The sequence below is a fragment of the Hypanus sabinus genome, chromosome 3, assembly GCF_030144855.1.
Source record: "Hypanus sabinus isolate sHypSab1 chromosome 3, sHypSab1.hap1, whole genome shotgun sequence".
Lineage (NCBI taxonomy): Eukaryota > Metazoa > Chordata > Chondrichthyes > Myliobatiformes > Dasyatidae > Hypanus > Hypanus sabinus.
This window is the reverse complement of record NC_082708.1, coordinates 75148980-75164511: the sequence shown is the minus strand read 5'-3', so window position 1 is coordinate 75164511 and position 15532 is coordinate 75148980.

The window sequence follows — 15532 nt, the reverse complement described above, 5'->3', positions numbered from 1 at the left end:
GGATATCTGCAGGCTTCATTTCTCAGCTGGATATCTGCAGGCTTCATTTCTCAGCTGGATATCTGCAGGCTTCAGTTCTCAGCTAGATATCTGCAGGCTTCAATTCTCAGCTGGATATCTGAAGGCTTCAATTAGCTGGATATCTGCAGGCTTCATTTCTCAGCTGGATATCTGCAGGCCTCATTTCTCAGCTGGATATCTGCAGGCTTCATTTCTCAGCTGGATATCTGCAGGCTTCATTTCTCTGCTGGATATATGTAGGCTTCATTTCTCAGCTGGATATCTGCAGGCTTCAGTTCTCAGCTGGATATCTGCAGGCTTCAGTTAGCTGGATATCTGCAGGCTTCAGTTAGCTGGATATCTGCAGGCTTCAGTTCTCAGCTGGATATCTGCAGGCTTCAGTTGGCTGGATATCCGCAGGCTTCATTTTTCAGCTGCATATCTGCAGGCTTCAGTTGTCAGCTGGATATCTGCAGGCTTCATTTCTCAGCTGGATATCTGCAGGCTTCATTTCTCAGCTGGATATCTGCAGGCTTCATTTCTCAGCTAGATATCAGCAGGCTTCAGTTAGCTGGATATCTGCAGGCTTCATTTCTCAGCTGGATATCTGCAGTCTACAGTTCTCAGCTAGATATATGCAGGCTTCAGTTCTCAACTGGATATCTGCAGGCTTCAGTTCTCAGCTGGATATCTGCAGGCTTCATTTCTCAGCTGGATATCTGCAGGCTTCATTTCTCAGCTGGATATCTGCAGGCTTCATTTCTCAGCTGGATATCTGCCGTCTTCAGTTCTCAGCTGGATATCTGCAGGCTTCAGTTCTCAAGTGGATATCTGCAGGCTTCATTTCTCAGCTGGATACCTGCAGGCTTCATTTCTCAGCTGGATATCTGCAGGCTTCATTTCTCAGCTGGATATCTGCAGGCTTCATTTCTCAGCTGGATATCTGCAGGCTTCAGTTCTCAGCTAGATATCTGCAGGCTTCAATTCTCAGCTGGATATCTGAAGGCTTCAGTTAGCTGGATATCTGCAGGCTTCATTTCTCAGCTGGATATCTGCAGTATTCATTTCTCTGCTGGATATCTGTAGGCTTCATTTCTCAGTTGGATATCTGCAGGCTTCAGTTCTCAGGTGGATATCTGCAGGCTTCAGTTAGCTGGATATCTGCAGGCTTCAGTTAGCTGGATATCTGCAGGCTTCAGTTCTCAGCTGGATATCTGCAGGCTTCAGTTAGCTGGATATCCGCAGGCTTCATTTCTCAGCTGGATATCTGCAGGCTTCATTTCTCAGCTGGATATCAGCAGGCTTCAGTTAGCTGTATATCTGCAGGCTTCATTTCTCAGCTGGATATCTGCAGTCTTCAGTTCTCAGCTGGATATCTGCAGGCTTCAGTTCTCAAGTGGATATCTGCAGGCTTCATTTCTCAGCTGGATATCTGCAGGCTTCAGTTAGCTGGATATCTGCAGGCTTCATTTCTCAGCTGGATATCTGCAGGCTTCATTGCTCAGCTGGATATCTGCAGGCTTCAGTTAGCTGGATATCTGCAGGCTTCAGTTCTCAGTTGAATATCTGCAGGCTTCAGTTAGCTGGATATCCGCAGGCTTCATTTTTCAGCTGCATATCTGCAGGCTTCAGTTGTCAGCTGGATATCTGCAGGCTTCATTTCTCAGCTGGATATCTGCAGGCTTCATTTCTCAGCTGGATATCTGCAGGCTTCATTTCTCAGCTGGATATCAGCAGGCTTCAGTTAGCTGGATATCTGCAGGCTTCATTTCTCAGCTGGATATCTGCAGTCTTCAGTTCTCAGCTGGATATCTGCAGGCTTCAGTTCTCAAGTGGATATCTGCAGGCTTCATTTCTCAGCTGGATACCTGCAGGCTTCATTTCTCAGCTGGATATCTGCAGGCTTCATTCCTCAGCTGGATATCTGCAGGCTTCATTTCTCAGCTGGATATCTGCAGGCTTCAGTTCTCAGCTAGATATCTGCAGGCTTCAATTCTCAGCTGGATATCTGAAGGCTTCAATTAGCTGGATATCTGCAGGCTTCTTTTCTCAGCTGGATATCTGCAGGCCTCATTTCTCAGCTGGATATCTGCAGGCTTCATTTCTCAGCTGGATATCTGCAGGCTTCATTTCTCTGCTGGATATCTGTAGGCTTCATTTCTCAGCTGGATACCTGCCGGCTTCAGTTCTCAGCTGGATATCTGCAGGCTTCAGTTAGCTGGATATCTGCAGGCTTCAGTTAGCTGGATATCTGCAGGCTTCAGTTCTCAGCTGGATATCTGCAGGCTTCAGTTGGCTGGATATCCGCAGGCTTCATTTCTCAGCTGGATATCTGCAGGCTTCATTTCTCAGCTGGATATCTGCAGGCTTCATTTCTCAGCTGGATATCAGCAGGCTTCAGTTAGCTGGATATCTGCAGGCTTCATTTCTCAGCTGGATATCTGCAGTCTACAGTTCTCAGCTGGATATCTGCAGGCTTCATTTCTCAGCTGGATATCAGCAGGCTTCAGTTAGCTGGATATCTGCAGGCTTCATTTCTCAGCTGGATATCTGCAGTCTACAGTTCTCAGCTAGATATATGCAGGCTTCAGTTCTCAACTGGATATCTGCAGGCTTCAGTTCTCAGCTGGATATCTGCAGGCTTCATTTCTCAGCTGGATATCTGCAGGCCTCATTTCTCAGCTGGATATATGCAAGCTTCATTTCTCAGCTGGATATCTGCAGTCTTCAGTTCTCAGCTGGATATCTGCAGGCTTCAGTTCTCAAGTGGATATCTGCAGGCTTCATTTCTCAGCTGCATACCTGCAGGCTTCATTTCTCAGCTGGATATCTGCAGGCTTCATTTCTCAGCTGGATATCTGCAGGCTTCATTTCTCAGCTGGATATCTGCAGTCTTCAGTTCTCAGCTAGATATCTGCAGGCTTCATTTCTCAGCTGGATATCTGCAGGCTTCAGTTCTCAGCTAGATATCTGCAGGCTTCATTTCTCAGCTGGATATCTGCAGGCTTCAGTTAGCTGGAGATCTGCAGGCTTCATTTCTCAGCTGGATATCAGAAGGCTTCAGTTAGCTGGATATCTGCAGGCATCAGTTCTCAGCTGGATATCAGCAGGCCTCAGTTAGCTGGGTATATGCAGGCTTCATTTCTCAGCTGGATATCTGCAGGCTTCATTTCTCAGCTGGATATCTGCAGTCTTCTGTTCTCTGCTGGGTATCTGCAGGCTTCAGTTAGCTGGATATATGCAGGCTTCATTTCTCAGCTGGATATCTGCAGGCTTCAGTTAGCTGGATATCTGCAGGCTTTATTTCTCAGCTGGATATCTGCAGGCTTCATTGCTCAGCTGGATATCTGCAGGCTTCAGTTAGCTGGATATCTGCAGGCTTCAGTTCTCAGCTGGATATCTGCAGGCTTCAGTTCTCAAGTGGATATCTGCAGGCTTCATTTCTCAGCTGGATACCTGCAGGCTTCATTTCTCAGCTGGATATCTGCAGGCTTCATTCCTCAGCTGGATATCTGCAGGCTTCATTTCTCAGCTGGATATCTGCAGGCTTCAGTTCTCAGCTAGATATCTGCAGGCTTCAATTCTCAGCTGGATATCTGAAGGCTTCAATTAGCTGGATATCTGCAGGCTTCATTTCTCAGCTGGATATCTGCAGGCCTCATTTCTCAGCTGGATATCTGCAGGCTTCATTTCTCAGCTGGATATCTGCAGGCTTCATTTCTCTGCTGGATATCTGTAGGCTTCATTTCTCAGCTGGATACCTGCCGGCTTCAGTTCTCAGCTGGATATCTGCAGGCTTCAGTTAGCTGGATATCTGCAGGCTTCAGTTAGCTGGATATCTGCAGGCTTCAGTTCTCAGCTGGATATCTGCAGGCTTCAGTTGGCTGGATATCCGCAGGCTTCATTTTTCAGTTGCATATCTGCAGGCTTCAGTTGTCAGCTGGATATCTGCAGGCTTCATTTCTCAGCTGGATATCTGCAGGCTTCATTTCTCAGCTGGATATCTGCAGGCTTCATTTCTCAGCTGGATATCAGCAGGCTTCAGTTAGCTGGATATCTGCAGGCTTCATTTCTCAGCTGGATATCTGCAGTCTACAGTTCTCAGCTAGATATATGCAGGCTTCAGTTCTCAACTGGATATCTGCAGGCTTCAGTTCTCAGCTGGATATCTGCAGGCTTCATTTCTCAGCTGGATATCTGCAGGCCTCATTTCTCAGCTGGATATCTGCAAGCTTCATTTCTCAGCTGGATATCTGCAGTCTTCAGTTCTCAGCTGGATATCTGCAGGCTTCAGTTCTCAAGTGGATATCTGCAGGCTTCATTTCTCAGCTGCATACCTGCAGGCTTCATTTCTCAGCTGGATATCTGCAGGCTTCATTTCTCAGCTGGATATCTGCAGGCTTCATTTCTCAGCTGGATATCTGCAGGCTTCAGTTCTCAGCTAGATATCTGCAGGCTTCATTTCTCAGCTGGATATCTGCAGGCTTCAGTTCTCAGCTAGATATCTGCAGGCTTCATTTCTCAGCTGGATATCTGCAGGCTTCAGTTAGCTGGAGATCTGCAGGCTTCATTTCTCAGCTGGATATCAGAAGGCTTCAGTTAGCTGGATATCTGCAGGCATCAGTTCTCAGCTGGATATCAGCAGGCCTCAGTTAGCTGGGTATATGCAGGCTTCATTTCTCAGCTGGATATCTGCAGGCTTCATTTCTCAGCTGGATATCTGCAGTCTTCTGTTCTCTGCTGGGTATCTGCAGGCTTCAGTTAGCTGGATATATGCAGGCTTCATTTCTCAGCTGGATATCTGCAGGCTTCAGTTAGCTGGATATCTGCAGGCTTTATTTCTCAGCTGGATATCTGCAGGCTTCATTGCTCAGCAGGATATCTGCAGGCTTCAGTTAGCTGGATATCTGCAGGCTTCAGTTCTCAGTTGAATATCTGCAGGCTTCAGTTAGCTGGATATCCGCAGGCTTCATTTTTCAGCTGCATATCTGCAGGCTTCAGTTGTCAGCTGGATATCTGCAGGCTTCATTTCTCAGCTGGATATCTGCAGGCTTCATTTCTCAGCTGGATATCTGCAGGCTTCATTTCTCAGCTGGATATCAGCAGGCTTCAGTTAGCTGGATATCTGCAGGCTTCATTTCTCAGCTGGATATCTGCAGGCTTCAGTTCTCAAGTGGATATATGCAGGCTTCATTTCTCAGCTGGATACCTGCAGGCTTCATTTCTCAGCTGGATATCTGCAGGCTTCATTTCTCAGCTGGATATCTGCAGGCTTCATTTCTCAGCTGGATATCTGCAGGCTTCAGTTCTCAGCTAGATATCTGCAGGCTTCAATTCTCAGCTGGATATCTGAAGGCTTCAATTAGCTGGATATCTGCAGGCTTCATTTCTCAGCTGGATATCTGCAGGCCTCATTTCTCAGCTGGATATCTGCAGGCTTCATTTCTCAGCTGGATATCTGCAGGCTTCATTTCTCTGCTGGATATATGTAGGCTTCATTTCTCAGCTGGATATCTGCAGGCTTCAGTTCTCAGCTGGATATCTGCAGGCTTCAGTTAGCTGGATATCTGCAGGCTTCAGTTAGCTGGATATCTGCAGGCTTCAGTTCTCAGCTGGATATCTGCATGCTTCAGTTGGCTGGATATCCGCAGGCTTCATTTTTCAGCTGCATATCTGCAGGCTTCAGTTGTCAGCTGGATATCTGCAGGCTTCATTTCTCAGCTGGATATCTGCAGGCTTCATTTCTCAGCTGGATATCTGCAGGCTTCATTTCTCAGCTAGATATCAGCAGGCTTCAGTTAGCTGGATATCTGCAGGCTTCATTTCTCAGCTGGATATCTGCAGTCTACAGTTCTCAGCTAGATATATGCAGGCTTCAGTTCTCAACTGGATATCTGCAGGCTTCAGTTCTCAGCTGGATATCTGCAGGCTTCATTTCTCAGCTGGATATCTGCAGGCTTCATTTCTCAGCTGGATATCTGCAGGCTTCATTTCTCAGCTGGATATCTGCCGTCTTCAGTTCTCAGCTGGATATCTGCAGGCTTCAGTTCTCAAGTGGATATCTGCAGGCTTCATTTCTCAGCTGGATACCTGCAGGCTTCATTTCTCAGCTGGATATCTGCAGGCTTCATTTCTCAGCTGGATATCTGCAGGCTTCATTTCTCAGCTGGATATCTGCAGGCTTCAGTACTCAGCTAGATATCTGCAGGCTTCAATTCTCAGCTGGATATCTGAAGGCTTCAGTTAGCTGGATATCTGCAGGCTTCATTTCTCAGCTGGATATCTGCAGTATTCATTTCTCTGCTGGATATCTGTAGGCTTCATTTCTCAGTTGGATATCTGCAGGCTTCAGTTCTCAGCTGGATATCTGCAGGCTTCAGTTAGCTGGATATCTGCAGGCTTCAGTTAGCTGGATATCTGCAGGCTTCAGTTCTCAGCTGGATATCTGCAGGCTTCAGTTAGCTGGATATCCGCAGGCTTCATTTCTCAGCTGGATATCTGCAGGCTTCATTTCTCAGCTGGATATCAGCAGGCTTCAGTTAGCTGGATATCTGCAGGCTTCATTTCTCAGCTGGATATCTGCAGTCTTCAGTTCTCAGCTGGATATCTGCAGGCTTCAGTTCTCAAGTGGATATCTGCAGGCTTCATTTCTCAGCTGGATACCTGCAAGCTTCATTTCTCAGCTGGATATCTGCAGGCTTCATTTCTCAGCTGGATATCTGCAGGCTTCATTTCTCAGCTGGATATCAGCAGGCTTCAGTTAGCTGGATATCTGCAGGCTTCATTTCTCAGCTGGATATCTGCAGTCTTCAATTCTCAGCTGGATATCTGCAGGCTTCAGTTCTCAAGTGGATATCTGCAGGCTTCATTTCTCAGCTGGATACCTGCAGGCTTCATTTCTCAGCTTGATATCAGCAGGCTTCATTTCTCAGCTGGATATCTGCAGGCTTCATTTCTCAACTGGATATCTGCAGGCTTCAGTTCTCGGCTAGATATCTGCAGGCTTCAATTCTCAGCTGGATATCTGAAGGCTTCAGTTAGCTGGATATCTGCAGGCTTCATTTCTCAGCTGGATATCTGCAGGCTTCAGTTCTCAGCTGGATATCCGCAGGCTTCAGTTAGCTGGATATCTGCAGGCTTCAGTTCTCAGCTGGATATCTGCAGGCTTCATTTCTCAGCTGGATATCTGCAGGCTTCAGTTCTCAGCTGGATATCTGCAGGCTTCTGTTATCTGGATATCCGCAGGCTTCATTTTTCAGCTGCATATCTGCAGGCTTCAGTTGTCAGCTGGATCTCTGCAGGCTTCATTTCTCAGCTGGATATCTGCAGGCTTCATTTCTCAGCTGGATATCTGCAGGCTTCATTTCTCAGCTGGATATCAGCAGGCTTCAGTTAGCTGGATATCTGCAGGCTTCATTTCTCAGCTGGATATCTGCAGTCTACAGTTCTCAGCTAGATATATGCAGGCTTCAGTTCTCAACTGGATATCTGCAGGCTTCAGTTCTCAGCTGGATATCTGCAGGCTTCATTTCTCAGCTGGATATCTGCAGGCCTCATTTCTCAGCTGGATATCTGCAAGCTTCATTTCTCAGCTGGATATCTGCAGTCTTCAGTTCTCAGCTGGATATCTGCAGGCTTCAGTTCTCAAGTGGATATCTGCAGGCTTCATTTCTCAGCTGCATACCTGCAGGCTTCATTTCTCAGCTGGATATCTGCAGGCTTCATTTCTCAGCTGGATATCTGCAGGCTTCATTTCTCAGCTGGATATCTGCAGGCTTCAGTTCTCAGCTAGATATCTGCAGGCTTCATTTCTCAGCTGGATATCTGCAGGCTTCAGTTCTCAGCTAGATATCTGCAGGCTTCATTTCTCAGCTGGATATCTGCAGGCTTCAGTTAGCTGGAGATCTGCAGGCTTCATTTCTCAGCTGGATATCAGAAGGCTTCAGTTAGCTGGATATCTGCAGGCATCAGTTCTCAGCTGGATATCAGCAGGCCTCAGTTAGCTGGGTATATGCAGGCTTCATTTCTCAGCTGGATATCTGCAGGCTTCATTTCTCAGCTGGATATCTGCAGTCTTCTGTTCTCTGCTGGGTATCTGCAGGCTTCAGTTAGCTGGATATATGCAGGCTTCATTTCTCAGCTGGATATCTGCAGGCTTCAGTTAGCTGGATATCTGCAGGCTTTATTTCTCAGCTGGATATCTGCAGGCTTCATTGCTCAGCAGGATATCTGCAGGCTTCAGTTAGCTGGATATCTGCAGGCTTCAGTTCTCAGTTGAATATCTGCAGGCTTCAGTTAGCTGGATATCCGCAGGCTTCATTTTTCAGCTGCATATCTGCAGGCTTCAGTTGTCAGCTGGATATCTGCAGGCTTCATTTCTCAGCTGGATATCTGCAGGCTTCATTTCTCAGCTGGATATCTGCAGGCTTCATTTCTCAGCTGGATATCAGCAGGCTTCAGTTAGCTGGATATCTGCAGGCTTCATTTCTCAGCTGGATATCTGCAGGCTTCAGTTCTCAAGTGGATATATGCAGGCTTCATTTCTCAGCTGGATACCTGCAGGCTTCATTTCTCAGCTGGATATCTGCAGGCTTCATTTCTCAGCTGGATATCTGCAGGCTTCATTTCTCAGCTGGATATCTGCAGGCTTCAGTTCTCAGCTAGATATCTGCAGGCTTCAATTCTCAGCTGGATATCTGAAGGCTTCAATTAGCTGGATATCTGCAGGCTTCATTTCTCAGCTGGATATCTGCAGGCCTCATTTCTCAGCTGGATATCTGCAGGCTTCATTTCTCAGCTGGATATCTGCAGGCTTCATTTCTCTGCTGGATATATGTAGGCTTCATTTCTCAGCTGGATATCTGCAGGCTTCAGTTCTCAGCTGGATATCTGCAGGCTTCAGTTAGCTGGATATCTGCAGGCTTCAGTTAGCTGGATATCTGCAGGCTTCAGTTCTCAGCTGGATATCTGCAGGCTTCAGTTGGCTGGATATCCGCAGGCTTCATTTTTCAGCTGCATATCTGCAGGCTTCAGTTGTCAGCTGGATATCTGCAGGCTTCATTTCTCAGCTGGATATCTGCAGGCTTCATTTCTCAGCTGGATATCTGCAGGCTTCATTTCTCAGCTAGATATCAGCAGGCTTCAGTTAGCTGGATATCTGCAGGCTTCATTTCTCAGCTGGATATCTGCAGTCTACAGTTCTCAGCTAGATATATGCAGGCTTCAGTTCTCAACTGGATATCTGCAGGCTTCAGTTCTCAGCTGGATATCTGCAGGCTTCATTTCTCAGCTGGATATCTGCAGGCTTCATTTCTCAGCTGGATATCTGCAGGCTTCATTTCTCAGCTGGATATCTGCCGTCTTCAGTTCTCAGCTGGATATCTGCAGGCTTCAGTTCTCAAGTGGATATCTGCAGGCTTCATTTCTCAGCTGGATACCTGCAGGCTTCATTTCTCAGCTGGATATCTGCAGGCTTCATTTCTCAGCTGGATATCTGCAGGCTTCATTTCTCAGCTGGATATCTGCAGGCTTCAGTTCTCAGCTAGATATCTGCAGGCTTCAATTCTCAGCTGGATATCTGAAGGCTTCAGTTAGCTGGATATCTGCAGGCTTCATTTCTCAGCTGGATATCTGCAGTATTCATTTCTCTGCTGGATATCTGTAGGCTTCATTTCTCAGTTGGATATCTGCAGGCTTCAGTTCTCAGCTGGATATCTGCAGGCTTCAGTTAGCTGGATATCTGCAGGCTTCAGTTAGCTGGATATCTGCAGGCTTCAGTTCTCAGCTGGATATCTGCAGGCTTCAGTTAGCTGGATATCCGCAGGCTTCATTTCTCAGCTGGATATCTGCAGGCTTCATTTCTCAGCTGGATATCAGCAGGCTTCAGTTAGCTGGATATCTGCAGGCTTCATTTCTCAGCTGGATATCTGCAGTCTTCAGTTCTCAGCTGGATATCTGCAGGCTTCAGTTCTCAAGTGGATATCTGCAGGCTTCATTTCTCAGCTGGATACCTGCAAGCTTCATTTCTCAGCTGGATATCTGCAGGCTTCATTTCTCAGCTGGATATCTGCAGGCTTCATTTCTCAGCTGGATATCAGCAGGCTTCAGTTAGCTGGATATCTGCAGGCTTCATTTCTCAGCTGGATATCTGCAGTCTTCAATTCTCAGCTGGATATCTGCAGGCTTCAGTTCTCAAGTGGATATCTGCAGGCTTCATTTCTCAGCTGGATACCTGCAGGCTTCATTTCTCAGCTTGATATCAGCAGGCTTCATTTCTCAGCTGGATATCTGCAGGCTTCATTTCTCAACTGGATATCTGCAGGCTTCAGTTCTCGGCTAGATATCTGCAGGCTTCAATTCTCAGCTGGATATCTGAAGGCTTCAGTTAGCTGGATATCTGCAGGCTTCATTTCTCAGCTGGATATCTGCAGGCTTCAGTTCTCAGCTGGATATCCGCAGGCTTCAGTTAGCTGGATATCTGCAGGCTTCAGTTCTCAGCTGGATATCTGCAGGCTTCATTTCTCAGCTGGATATCTGCAGGCTTCAGTTCTCAGCTGGATATCTGCAGGCTTCTGTTATCTGGATATCCGCAGGCTTCATTTTTCAGCTGCATATCTGCAGGCTTCAGTTGTCAGCTGGATCTCTGCAGGCTTCATTTCTCAGCTGGATATCTGCAGGCTTCATTTCTCAGCTGGATATCTGCAGGCTTCATTTCTCAGCTGGATATCAGCAGGCTTCAGTTAGCTGGATATCTGCAGGCTTCATTTCTCAGCTGGATATCTGCAGTCTTCAGTTCTCAGCTGGATATCTGCAGGCTTCAGTTCTCAAGTGGATATCTGCAGGCTTCATTTCTCAGCTGGATACTTGCAGGCTTCATTTCTCAGCTGGATATCTGCAGGCTTCATTTCTCAGCTGGATATCTGCAGGCTTCATTTCTCAGCTGGATATCTGCAGGCTTCAGTTCTCAGCTAGATATCTGCAGGCTTCAATTCTCAGCTGGATATCTGAAGGCTTCAGTTAGCTGGATATCTGCAGGCTTCATTTCTCAGCTGGATATCTGCAGGCTTCAGTTCTCAGCTGGATATCCGCAGGCTTCAGTTAGCTGGATATCTGCAGGCTTCAGTTCTCAGCTGGATATCTGCAGGCTTCAGTTAGCTGGATATCTGCAGGCTTCATTTCTCAGCTGGACATCTGCAGGCCTCTTTTCTCAGCTGGATATCTGCAGGCTTCATTTCTCAGCTGGATATCTGTAGGCTTCATTTCTCAGCTGGATATCTGCAGGCTACATTTCTCAGCTGGATATCTGCAGGCTTCAGTTAGCTGGATATCTGCAGGCTTCAGTTAGCTGGATATCTGCAGGCTTCAGTTAGCTGGATATCCGCAGGCTTCATTTTTCAGCTGCATATCTGCAGTCTTCAGTTGTCAGCTGGATATCTGCAGGCTTCATTTCTCAGCTGGATATCTGCAGGCTTCATTTCTCAGCTGCATATCTGCAGTCTTCATTTCTCAGCTGGATATCTGTAGGCTTCATTTCTCAGCTGGATATCTGCAGGCTTCAGTTCTCAGCTAGATATCTGCAGGCTTCATTTCTCAGCTGGATATCTGAAGGCTTCAGTTAGCTGGATATCTGCAGGCTTCATTTCTCTGCTGGATATCTGCAGGCTTCAGTTCTTAGCTGGATATCCGCAGGCTTCAGTTAGCTGCATATCTGCAGGCTTCAGTTCTCAGCTGGATATCTGCAGGCTTCATTTCTCAGCTGGATATCTGCAGGCTTCAGTTCTCAGCTGGATATCCGCAGGCTTCAGTTAGCTGGATATCTGCAGGCTTCAGTTCTCAGCTGGATATCTGCAGGTTTCATTTCTCAGCTGGATATCTGCAGGCTTTATTTCTCAGCTGGATATCTGCAGGCTTCAGTTCTCAGCTGGATATCTGCAGCCTTCATTTCTCAGCTGGATATCTGCAGGCTTCAGTTCTCAGCTGGATATCTGCAGGCTTCATTTCTCAGCTGGATATCTGCAGGCTTCATTTAGCTGGATATCTGCAGGCTTCTGTTCTGAGCTGGATATCTGCAGGCCATTTCTAAGCTGGATATCTGCAGGCCTCATTTCTCAGCTGGATATCTGCAGGCTTCAGTTAGCTGGATATCTGTAGGCTTCAGTTAGCTGGATATCTGCAGGCTTCACTTCTCAGCTGGATACATGCAGGCTTCAGTTCTCAGCTGGATATCTGCAGGCTTCATTTCTCAGCTGGATATCTGCTGGCTTCAGTTGGCTGGATATCTGCAGGCTTCAGTTAGCTGGATATCTGCAGGCTTCATTTCTCAGCTGGATATCTGCAGGCTTCATTTCTCAGCTGGATATCTGCAGGCTTTATTTCTCAGCTGGATATCTGCAGGCTTCAGTTCTCAGCTGGATATCTGCAGCCTTCATTTCTCAGCTAGATATCTGCAGGCTTCAGTTCTCAGCTGGATATCTGCAGGCTTCATTTCTCAGCTGGATATCTGCAGGCTTCATTTAGCTGGATATCTGCAGGCTTCTGTTCTGAGCTGGATATCTGCAGGCCATTTCTAAGCTGGATATCTGCAGGCCTCATTTCTCAGCTGGATATCTGCAGGCTTCAGTTAGCTGGATATCTGTAGGCTTCAGTTAGCTGGATATCTGCAGGCTTCATTTCTCAGCTGGATACATGCAGGCTTCAGTTCTCAGCTGGATATCTGCAGGCTTCATTTCTCAGCTGGATATCTGCTGGATTCAGTTGGCTGGATATCTGCAGGCTTCAGTTAGCTGGATATCTGCAGGCTTCATTTCTTAGCTGGATATCTGCAGGCTTCAGTTCTCAGCTGGACATCTGCAGGCTTCATTTCTCAGCTGGATATCAGCAGGCTTCAGTTCTCAGCTAGATATATGCAGGCTTCAGTTCTCAACTGGATATCTGCAGGCTTCAGTTCTCAGCTGGATATCTGCAGGCTTCATTTCTCAGCTGGATATCTGCAGGCCTCATTTCTCAGCTGGATATCTGCAGGCTTCATTTCCCAGCTGGATATCTGCAGGCTTCATTTCTCTGCTGGATATCTGTAGGCTTCATTTCTCAGCTGGATATCTGCAGGCTTCAGTTCTCAGCTGGATATCTGCAGGCTTCAGTTAGCTGGATATCTGCAGGCTTCAGTTAGCTGGATATCTGCAGGCTTCAGTTCTCAGCTGGATATCTGCAGGCTTCAGTTAGCTGGATATCCGCAGGCTTCATTTCTCAGCTGGATATCTGCAGGCTTCATTTCTCAGCTGGATATCAGCAGGCTAAAGTTAGCTGGATATCTGCAGGCTTCATTTCTCAGCTGGATATCTGCAGTCTTCAGTTCTCAGCTGGATATCTGCAGGCTTCAGTTCTCAAGTGGATATCTGCAGGCTTCATTTCTCAGCTGGATACCTGCAAGCTTCATTTCTCAGCTGGATATCTGCAGGCTTCATTTCTCAGCTGGATATCTGCAGGCTTCAGTTAGCTGGATATCTGCAGGCTTCATTTCTCAGCTGGATATCTGCAGTCTTCAGTTCTCAGCTGGATATCTGCAGGCTTCAGTTCTCAAGTGGATATCTGCAGGCTTCATTTCTCAGCTGGATATCTGCAGTCTTCAGTTCTCAGCTGGATATCTGCAGGCTTCAGTTCTCGGCTAGATATCTGCAGTCTTCAATTCTCAGCTGGATATCCGAAGGCTTCAGTTAGCTGGATATCTGCAGGCTTCAGTTCTCAGCTGGATATCCGCAGGCTTCAGTTAGCTGGATATCTGCAGGCTTCAGTTCTCAGCTGGATATCTGCAGGCTTCATTTCTCAGCTGGATATCTGCTGGCTTCAGTTATCTGGATATCCGCAGGCTTCATTTTTCAGCTGCATATCTGCAGGCTTCAGTTGTCAGCTGGATCTCTGCAGGCTTCATTTCTCAGCTGGATATCTGCAGGCTTCATTTCTCAGCTGGATATCTGCAGGCTTCATTTCTCAGCTGGATATCAGCAGGCTTCAGTTAGCTGGATATCTGCAGGCTTAATTTCTCAGCTGGATATCTGCAGTCTTCAGTTCTCAGCTGGATATCTGCAGGCTTCAGTTCTCAAGTGGATATCTGCAGGCTTCATTTCTCAGCTGGATACTTGCAGGCTTCATTTCTCAGCTGGATATCTGCAGGCTTCATTTCTCAGCTGGATATCTGCAGGCATCATTTCTCAGCTGGATATCTGCAGGCTTCAGTTCTCAGCTAGATATCTGCAGGCTTCATTTCTCAGCTGGATATCTGCAGGCTTCAGTTCTCAGCTAGATATCTGCAGGCTTCATTTCTCAGCTGGATATCTGCAGGCTTCAGTTCTCAGCTGGATATCTGCAGGCTTCATTTCTCAGCTGGATATCTGCAGGCTTCAGTTAGCTGGAGATCTGCAGGCTTCATTTCTCAGCTGGATATCTGCAGGCTTCAGTTAGCTGGAGATCTGCAGGCTTCATTTCTCAGCTGGATATCTGTAGGCTTCAGTTAGCTGGATATCTGCAGGCTTCATTTCTCAGCTGGATACATGCAGGCTTCAGTTCTCAGCTGGATATCTGCAGGCTTCATTTCTCAGCTGGATATCTGCTGGCTTCAGTTGGCTGGATATCTGCAGGCTTCAGTTAGCTGGATATCTGCAGGCTTCATTTCTCAGCTGGATATCTGCAGGCTTCAGTTCTCAGCTGGACATCTGCAGGCTTCATTTCTCAGCTGGATATCAGCAGGCTTCAGTTAGCTGGATATCTGCAGGCTTCATTTCTCAGCTGGATATCTGCAGTCTTCAGTTCTCAGCTAGATATATGCAGGCTTCAGTTCTCAACTGGATATCTGCAGGCTTCAGTTCTCAGCTGGATATCTGCAGGCTTCATTTCTCAGCTGGATATCTGCAGGCCTCATTTCTCAGCTGGATATCTGCAGGCTTCATTTCTCTGCTGGATATCTGTAGGCTTCATTTCTCAGCTGGATATCTGCAGGCTTCAGTTCTCAGCTGGATATCTGCAGGCTTCAGTTAGCTGGATATCTGCAGGCTTCAGTTAGCTGGATATCTGCAGGCTTCAGTTCTCAGCTGGATATCTGCAGGCTTCAGTTAGCTGGATATCCGCAGGCTTCATTTCTCAGCTGGATATCTGCAGGCTTCATTTCTCTGCTGGATATCAGCAGGCTTCAGTTAGCTGGATATCTGCAGGCTTCATTTCTCAGCTGGATATCTGCAGGCTTCAGTTCTCAAGTGGATATCTGCAGGCTTCATTTCTCAGCTGGATACCTGCAAGCTTCATTTCTCAGCTAGATATCTGCAGGCTTCATTTCTCAGCTGGATATCTGCAGGCTTCAGTTAGCTGGATATCTGCAGGCTTCATTTCTCAGCTGGATATCTGCAGTCTTAAGTTCTCAGCTGGATATCTGCAGGCTTCAGTTCTCAAGTGGATATCTGCAGGCTTCATTTCTCAGCTGGATATCTGTAGGCTTCAGTTAGCTGGATATCTGCAGGCTTCATTTCTCAGCTGGATACATGCA